The following is an 8,843-nucleotide window of genomic DNA, read 5'->3' on the forward strand; positions in this document are numbered from 1 at the left end:
TACGGAAACAAACCATAATCTGCAATTGCATAGTCCAAGATAGACGACCCAAAAGGGGATTTATGAGTAAATTTAGCAGGCACGTCAGACGGAAATCTTCCATTTAAAATAAGGCCGTCAACGGCCGCTAGTTCTTTTAGCAAAATCTTCCCTCTTTTGTTTGTCACTAGGTTATCAGGAAAAAGCGTTTGGGGGACAAAATGCACCTCTTCCTTAACTTTATTCCTGAAGAGTTTCAGACTGGCATTGGAGATTTTACAGTTCAAGTCTCCTACAAGCAAGATTTCCGGAGGAGATGGGACATTTTTGATCTGTTCGATATATCGAAAAACCTGCTGCAGACTAACGTTAAAACACTCCTCTGGGGGTATATACACATTAAGAATTACGATAGGAGACTTTATACCATTATAAAACAGATTTTCTATGGTTATAGCGTGGAAAAGTTTACTTGGATCGATATAGTGGGAGAATCTCCATTGCAATTTATTTGACAGTAGGCAAGCAATCCCCCCCCTGGCATGACCTTTCTTGGAAGGAGCGGCAGGCACTTCCAGGACATAAAAATCCTTTAATGGCGCTAACATATTAATGCACCAAGTTTCCTGAATACACATTACATTAGCACCCAGGGAAAATAAGAAGGCAAATTTCTCTGGGCTACTGTGGATCCCAGCCGCATTCCAGGAGATTATTTTTAATGAGGTGTTAAAGATGATGGAACAATTTGGGGTTATCCTTCGTTTTTGTAGATAGGGCACTATGGAGCCAATTCCACTGGTTATTATCCTCTATAAGAGAGGAATTTTGAGTTAGCGGGAGTGGCTTCACGTGCGAGACTGAACGTTTTCCCCTGGAGACCCAAATTTTTAGGTCTCTAAGAGGAGAGGCTACCCCATTTTGCTCATCACCCCCAAACACCTTTTCAAACAAAGGATTTGTGTTGCCAGGGTTAGAAATAGGGAGGATGTCAATACCTATACGTTGAAAGTTCTCGGCTTGCTCTAGTATCAAATTTACTATAGAAGGAGAATAGAATTTCACCCTTATACTCAATACCCTAGCTCCACCCAACAGAGATACCAACTCAATGTCCCTAGATTGAATATGGTAGAGACTTTCAATCTCACTAAAACGTTTGAGGAGCCAGGCTCTGTTTAACAATAGATCAGTATCAAATAAAGGTAAAAAGTCTAACACAAGCACGTCTACAGGAGCCTTAGAGTTTTTTTGAGGCTGTACAGGAAGGCAACGATCTTCAGGCTCTAGAGCTACGGTGAAAGGAGGGGCCAAAGGGTTAAGGACCCCAGATGGATATAAGATTGGAGCTCCTGTCGCAGACCGTGAAGAAGAACATGGAAGAGAACCCCCCATTTGAGGTATAACTTCCAGAGGCGTTGGTGGACTGCGATCGCTTTCCCCCTTTAAAGAGGTCGCGTGGATAAGTTCAATTCCATGTCTACTTTTAAGGAGGTAGAGGAGGGATCCACATCAATTTCCTCGTTCTCCCTTGCCACTGAAGTATTTTGGAAAATTATCCGACGCTGCTTTTTCTTCCTGTATTTTCGGATTGGTTTCCTTTTGTTCCCTTTATTATTTTTATGTTTACCATTTTTTACCTTTACCTCCTGTTTATCGTCCGGGGGATCTTTTCCGTTCTCAGACATGAAAATAGGAAATAACTCCTGGACCACTTTGGGACCAGGCAAAGATTTGTCTTCTTCCACGATCTCCAGAACTGAGTTCTTAATACAGTTGGGGACTGCAGTTAATGGCATAGCGCTGTGTGATTCCAAAACAGCTGTTGCAACCTTCATATCAAACTCCCCTCTGGGTTCACTTATTTGCCCCTTAGGCAAGCTGTGTTCAGTTCTAGAGGGGGAAACACTCCTCATATCTGGCGACTTTTGCAGCAGTGTCTTTAGTATTTGGGTGACTGATTCCAAGATACAGTCCGAGCTGCCTACAAATTTCCCCAAAAGAAATAAGATTGAGGCTAAGAGTTGTTCCAGAGCGATCATAGACTCTGAAATTGGTTTTTCACATGCTGCCACTGGGCTATGGATACCAGAAAAATTAAGATCAGGGCTCCTGGAAACATTTAACAGGTCAGACATTTCCTGATCATTTAACGAAGGGGTGCTACTATACAACAGTAACCCAGATGGGGTAGCACCCCCGAGGACTTAAACTGATCCAGAGTCTCCACTTTAGCTGTGCTTACATAGCGTCCACAGAGTTCCAGGTCGATAGATAATGCAGACAAGTCGCCCCCCGGCCTATCATTCAGAGGAGTTTGAGGCATAGGGGGTAGGTTCACAGGTTCACCTACGACCACCACCTTCCCTTCAGATAAATCCGGAGAGGGAGACCCCGCAGCCACTGTTTGTAAGACCGCGGGCTGCGCAGGAGGAGGTCGAGGGTCTGTAATACCTGGCGTATGAGCATCCTGGATTTTGGTCCCAGAAGCTTCTGTAACAGCAAATTTAGATTTTTTTGCAGAGGATAGGTCCCAAAATTCAAAGAGTTGGCATTGACCCTTCAACGGGGGATTGTTCACAGATTTATTTCTTTTGCGGGTAATGACAGATTTGGTGCCAGATTTTTCTCCCACTACCCTTCCTGAGCGTAAAATTTTTGACATCTTCAGTATGGTTTTTCCACGAATTAAAGTGTATCAAAGTGGTCAACTTCCAGAGGAATGAACACAAGAAATGTTTAAGATTTCATAAAAAAGTAAAAAATATGTAATCCTGAAGAGGCGACAATGGCTGTCCGGTAATAGTAATAGGAAGAGAGGTGTATTAATGTCTATAAATGGATCATCCTCAATCAGGCAAACTCATTAGCAAAAGCAAATGTGATAAACGAAAATAACCAGGCCCAGCCCAGCCTACCTCGGCCACTGAGGGCCACAGAGGGCCCGCCCTTTGCCCGGGCTTTGCTCCGGGCGTTCCGCGAGACGGGGATGTCGCCGTATTTCTACGCCTCATGGCGCGAAACTGACGCGGCAAATGCCGCTGGGGCAGCTGGGGTTTGTAGTTCTATTAGCCCTGCTCCGCGCTCCGGTTGGTGTTGGAGGCTTCCCAGAGCAGGTCCGGTGAGCGGGAGGCGGGCGGGCGGGCAGAAACGCTGGTAAGAGAGCCCCTGCTGCAGCGTGCAATGGCAGTAGCGTTACAGGCTTGAATTCCACAAGAGACACCCCCTCGACCGGGATGTCGCCGTATTTCTACGCCTCCTGGCGCGAAACTGACGCGGCAAATGCCGCTGGGGCAGCTGGGGTTTGTAGTTCTATTAGCCCTGCTCCGCGCTCCGCTCGGTGTTGGAGGCTTCCCAGAGCAGGTCCGGTGAGCGGGAGGCGGGCGGGCGGGCAGAAACGCTGGTAAGAGAGCCCCTGCTGCAGCGTGTAATGGCAGTAGCGTTACAGGCTTGAATTCCACAAGAGACACACCTACCTTATACCCCCCAAGTGCCCTTAAATCTGCTAATTTGGGCCTTATCCAGATTGCTAAAATTAGACGGGCAAGATGGGCTGGCAGGACTTTTCAAGTTGTGCATCAAAGTTATGGAACAAAATGCCTATGGCCATGAGATTTCAATCTAATCAGCAGGTCTTTAGGAAGGACTTGAAAACATGGCTGTTCACTTCCACATAGTCCCCCGGTAACACAGGCCATACTACCTTTCTACATACACTAGCGCCAAGACGCCACGGCAATCGCGCGCTCTATAAACCTATATCCTATCCTATTTGGGAGAGTGCTGGAGCTTGCTGTGGCTGGTAGCAAGCCCTGGATCTGCAGTGACGTGTGGGTCTCTAGGAATGAACTAAGTCGCAGTGGTGGCATGTATGTGCGTGCAATGATGAGACGCCCTGGGTGCAAAGTGAATGATGAGACTAGGAATTGGGGGCCTCAGCTGAAGCTGTGATACTGGTTTATTGTCAAGAGCAAGTCAGCGGGTCACAAGATTGTTACAGCTGCGTTGGCACATTTACGGCATATCAGCCAGACATAAAACTTTATTCGGCTTACATAGGCTCTAAAAGTACAACTTACTAGCATATTAGACTCAAAATTCATTTACTAAAACACAGTGATTTTTTGGCGCCAGATGTTTGTCCCGCGCAGTAAAATCAGTGCGAACAGCACCACGCACAGTGCAAGAGGGCGCTGCATCTTTCCGCCGCTTGAGTAGAAGTTCTACTAGAGCGGCAGCTTCCTCAGTGCGAATGGAAGGTTTCTCAACATGAGTGCGAGTGCCCATCCCCGGGCAGCCGCGTTGAGAAATCTGGCTGGGAGATGGTCTAGTGCTGGATTTTCCTTGCTCACGCTCTTCAATTTAACATTGGTGAGCACAAGCAAGGAAACGTTTTTCTGAACTCCGAGTGCTCTGCGGAGTATGGAAAGACTCCACAAAGTCTACGAACGGGTTGAGTTCACCGCCCAGACCTAATGTTTATGTATCTGTATATAAGTGTTGAGAGAAATTTTATTTGATCTATCACGTCAACAATTAAAAAATTTATTAAGCACATATTGGTGGGAATAATGCTTCTTTTTCTCTTACTGAATTTACACAGCAACCAATCAACAGTACACTTAAAAACTACATTTCCCATGATGTCAGTAACCACAGTCCACAAATCATTGCCCATTATGCTCAGGTATGGCCAGCACCATCTTACTGCCTCGTATTTGAGTATGCTCAGTTTCAAACAATTCAACCACAATATCCGGGTCCTAGATGGGATTACCTTCTTTGTCTAACCTGAACACTGTAATAGTTGTATAAACGCCACTCAGCTGAAGAGCTGTAAAGCTCCAACTTGAAATCTGTTACCTTGTCTAGTATCCAGGTGTCTTGAGACAACATGTCCCAGTTGTTAAAGAAATACCTCACTTTTCCCCCCACCCAAATGTTATTTGACATGGAATGATCTATACCCTGAAAAATAAGCATGGAGGGAGGTCTCGCTCTGGGTGGTCCCCCCTTAATTGAATTATTGTAGTCCTTCTCAGTGGTAAGGGCATCAGGGGCCGAGTACCCTAGTACTTGTCAGCTACTCTCTGTAGACACATAGTTTTACTCTTGCTGATGCAAACTCTGGCCTCATTTCCAAGAGTCCTGCCCAGCTGGAGCATCACGTTTTTTTAAAGCTCGGGTGGTGTCGGCCTCTGAATCACATCTACAAGGCGACGCAAAGCGCTTCATAGATATGGAGTGAGGCTAGGCAGCTCAAAGCGCTGCGTTGGCTTACTCTGCATCAAGGAGGCGTTCCATGGGTGTTGCTGTGGGTTTTCCCATGAAACACCCATTTATTTTGACACCGCCCCAGATCTAGACACTCCTGCAAACCTGGGGCAATGCCAAAACCTTACACCTTACACCTCCCCAAAGCGGCATAATGAGGAGAAATGTTTTCATTTCTCCTCTTTCATTCCTCTTTTCATGTGTGCCACGTTCTTCAGCAGACATAGACCCCAGTGCACCATGGTGCAAGTGTGTTTGTGTTGGTGCTCGGCTGCAAAATGTGCGCCTGAAAGGCCAGTAATGCACTGTGTCCTGTACGGTGCATTCCTGCCCTTTCGATTGGTGCAGAGCAGGGCACCAAAAAAGACTTGCGATGCTGCTGGATGCCAGTTCTTGGTATATGAGGCCCTCCGTGTCCCTCGATCAGTGTATGAGGTGATATTGAACGTGTCTTGTGGGTCTAATTATCACAGCTCGGCCATGGGCTTATCGCTCGTGCAAAGTGGAGTGGGCACAAAAGGGCGCGCGCATCAAAGCAGGCAGTAGAGGGCTGCGCTCCTCCAATCAGAGAGGGCACACTGGGGCGCGCGCATCAAAGTAGGAAGTAGAGGGCTGCGCTCCTCCGACCAGAGAGTGTGCAGTCTGACCCAAATCTACTGCTCCACAGATGAAAACGCTGTGACAATTACCCACCGATTGCATCACTCGGCAGACAAGTGTAGCAGCTTCTCTTTCAATTACATTAACAATCAAATAAAAGAATCAATCAAGAAGCAAATACACCGTACATAAGCGTATATAAGAAGATCTGACCACAAACAGATATATGAATGATAACTGTGGGAAACTGGCTCTTTATAAAGAAAACCAAAAAGAGGTATACTGTGCATGGAGCACAGGGGTTCCCTAATGAGTGGACGGGGTTTGCTTTAGCAATATTCAAGGTGCTCTTCTAGGGAGTAGTGAGGTCGAGCAGCCTTAGGCTTAGCAGAGAGGAGTGTCAGACATCTGCGTTACACGCACAGAGTCAATAAATGGTACACACGACTCAATAAGGAGATATATAACCCTTGATATATATATTTAGGCACCAGAATCAATACGATCAGGTAACAGTGCAATTTTCATAAGCGTCAATGCTATCCTATGGAAGAAAAACAAATGCTGCATACAAAGTCTTTACAGCAACTCACCTGATCACTCTCTTGGTCTTAAGGTGAGTATGGGGCAAGGTCCAAGGCAGCACCAACAGGTCACCCTCAGGGGCACTAGGGCGGCTGGGTGCAGTGGTGCAATTCAGCATCTGGTGCCCAATGTTAATCTACGGGGATCGGTCTGGTTGAACAAATGCTTCGGGTTTGGACTGGGAGGCCAGTCAGGCTGAATCAGCAGGTGGACTCTGCTCTTATGATACTCAGGGACACCTTTGGTCCTCTTTGCCAACGGTGCATGCTGTGTTGGGTTTTTGGTGTCCGGAGTCCTCTCAGTCCTGTTTGGCTGCCTGCAGGCTGCAGGGAAGCAGCTCTGCTGCTCCATGGGCGATCCTGGTTCTGTAGTAGGGGATCTCTGTGTATAGTCATAATCTAGTGAATAGTCCCGCCCATGTGCGTGGACCCCGGCAATCAAAAATAATCTCTTAAGTTGTCAAAATAATGCAGAAACTGCAAGACACTTAAGAGAGAATTTAAAGACAAATAATGCAGCCTATATCCACAGGCTACACTGTCCAGTACTTCAACTAGAAATTCCACCAAAAATCACCACACACAGCCCAGCCTGCTAGTTTCTACCATAGAGAAACCTGCCTCCCCCAGTCAAAGACTCAGGAATGATAGAGAGGAAGGTAGGGACAGACAAGCCCCATAGGCTGCCATTATGTGGCTTAAATAGGATACTGTGCCTTTAAGAGAACTTTCCAGACTTCTCCCAGTATCCCAGAATGCATAGCAGGTCCAACTTACTTTCAGTTCTTTTTTCCGGCTCCTGCTTACAGGACCCTGGCATTGAGCTCTCCGTTTTTCAAGGGTTTATTGAATTCGTTTTTGCACTTTTTGACTTTAAAAGTGTTGCAGTTACTGCTTGGTGTTCACTTCTCACTTTTGTGCTGTTTTTTAGGCGTTTTGGGGCTCCGAAATGCCTGGCCTTTTTGTTAAGTGCCCAGCATGTGAGAGGAAGAAGGCCAAAAGCGACCCCCATGATGTCTGCATCGTGTGCCTTCCAGAAGATCATGGCCCTGAGGAGTGTGTTATCTGCCAGCAACTTTCTGCTAGGACCCTCAGGGACAGATGGAAGATCAGGCTGGCTGGCCTGGAGGATAGGCGTCAACGCGCTGCAGGTGGGTCTGGGCAGCCTGGGAGGGATCCCTCTGCCTCTGCTGAGGCCCCTGGGGGGCTCCCCGGGGGCAGGAAGTCCAGCCAACGATCCCATTCTCCGTCGACGTCGAGGGCTTCGACGACGGCGTCGAGAGGGATGACGACGGCGTGCTCCCCGTCTCCCCGGGGCTCCGGGTCGAGACGGCGTGACGGCTCGACGGCGAAGGAGAAGCCGACGTCGAAGCCGCCGTCGACGTCATCGTCTTCGTCAAGGTCTTCATACCGACGCCGAAGGCGCAGGGACGTGTATCGACGCTCGCCGTCGAAGCGGCACCGACGCTCGCCGTCGAGGCGTCACCGTCGGTCGTCGTCGAGGCGACACCGCCGATCGACGTCGAGGGGCTCCTCGACGTCGAGGACATCAAGGCGACGACGGCGGTCGACGTCGAGGACATCAAGACGACGGCGGTCGACGTCGAGGGCGGACCGCCCGATGTCGAGAGGGCGACGTGAGAGGTCGCGCAAGAGGAGATCGACGTCGAGGAGTCTACGTTCGACGCCGAGGATGAGAGGGTCGACGTCGAGGGGACGACGTTCGACGCCGGAGTCCAGGAAGCGCCATTCGACGCCGGAGAAGCGTCGTTCTGCGTCCAGCAGACTGCGGTCAGCGTCAAGGAGTAGGTCACCCTCTCCAAAACGACACAGAGGGGGCTCTAGCCCCAGGAGTCACGCCGCTTCCAGTGGACGCAAGAGGAAGCGGTCGCCTGCGGATGGGGATGGATCTCCGCACCCGTCACCTAAAGGGTCACCGGGCTCGGTGTACTCGGAAGTGTACACTCCGTCTCGACCCAGGACTCCTACTCCTCCACCCGTACCTAAGGAGGACCCTCCGCCCTTGCCACCACTTCCTGCAGGGGATCCTGCTCCACCTCCGGTCCCTCCGCATGGTCCCACCCCGCATCCGGTGGTCCCTCCGCCGAGGTCCACTTCACTGCCGTCCCTGCCTGCTCCTCCCAAGGGGACCCCGAAACCGAAGCCCCGGGAGGATCCGAAGAGGCCCCGTGAGGAACCACGGAAGACCCCTCCTCGCAAACCGAAGGAGCGCCCTAGAGCTGACAGGTCTCGTTCTCACTCGAGGCGCAGATCTTCCACGAAGTCGAGACACCGCCATAGGAGGCGCGAATCTCGCTCTCGCACGAGATCATCTGGGACCAGGGACTACTCACCTACGCTATCGGGGTCGCCGGACACCAGAGTGTCCCCGATAGATGACCTGGT

Source organism: Lissotriton vulgaris, unplaced genomic scaffold (assembly GCF_964263255.1).
Source record: "Lissotriton vulgaris unplaced genomic scaffold, aLisVul1.2 SCAFFOLD_1095, whole genome shotgun sequence".
In the NCBI taxonomy this organism is placed as follows: domain Eukaryota; kingdom Metazoa; phylum Chordata; class Amphibia; order Caudata; family Salamandridae; genus Lissotriton; species Lissotriton vulgaris.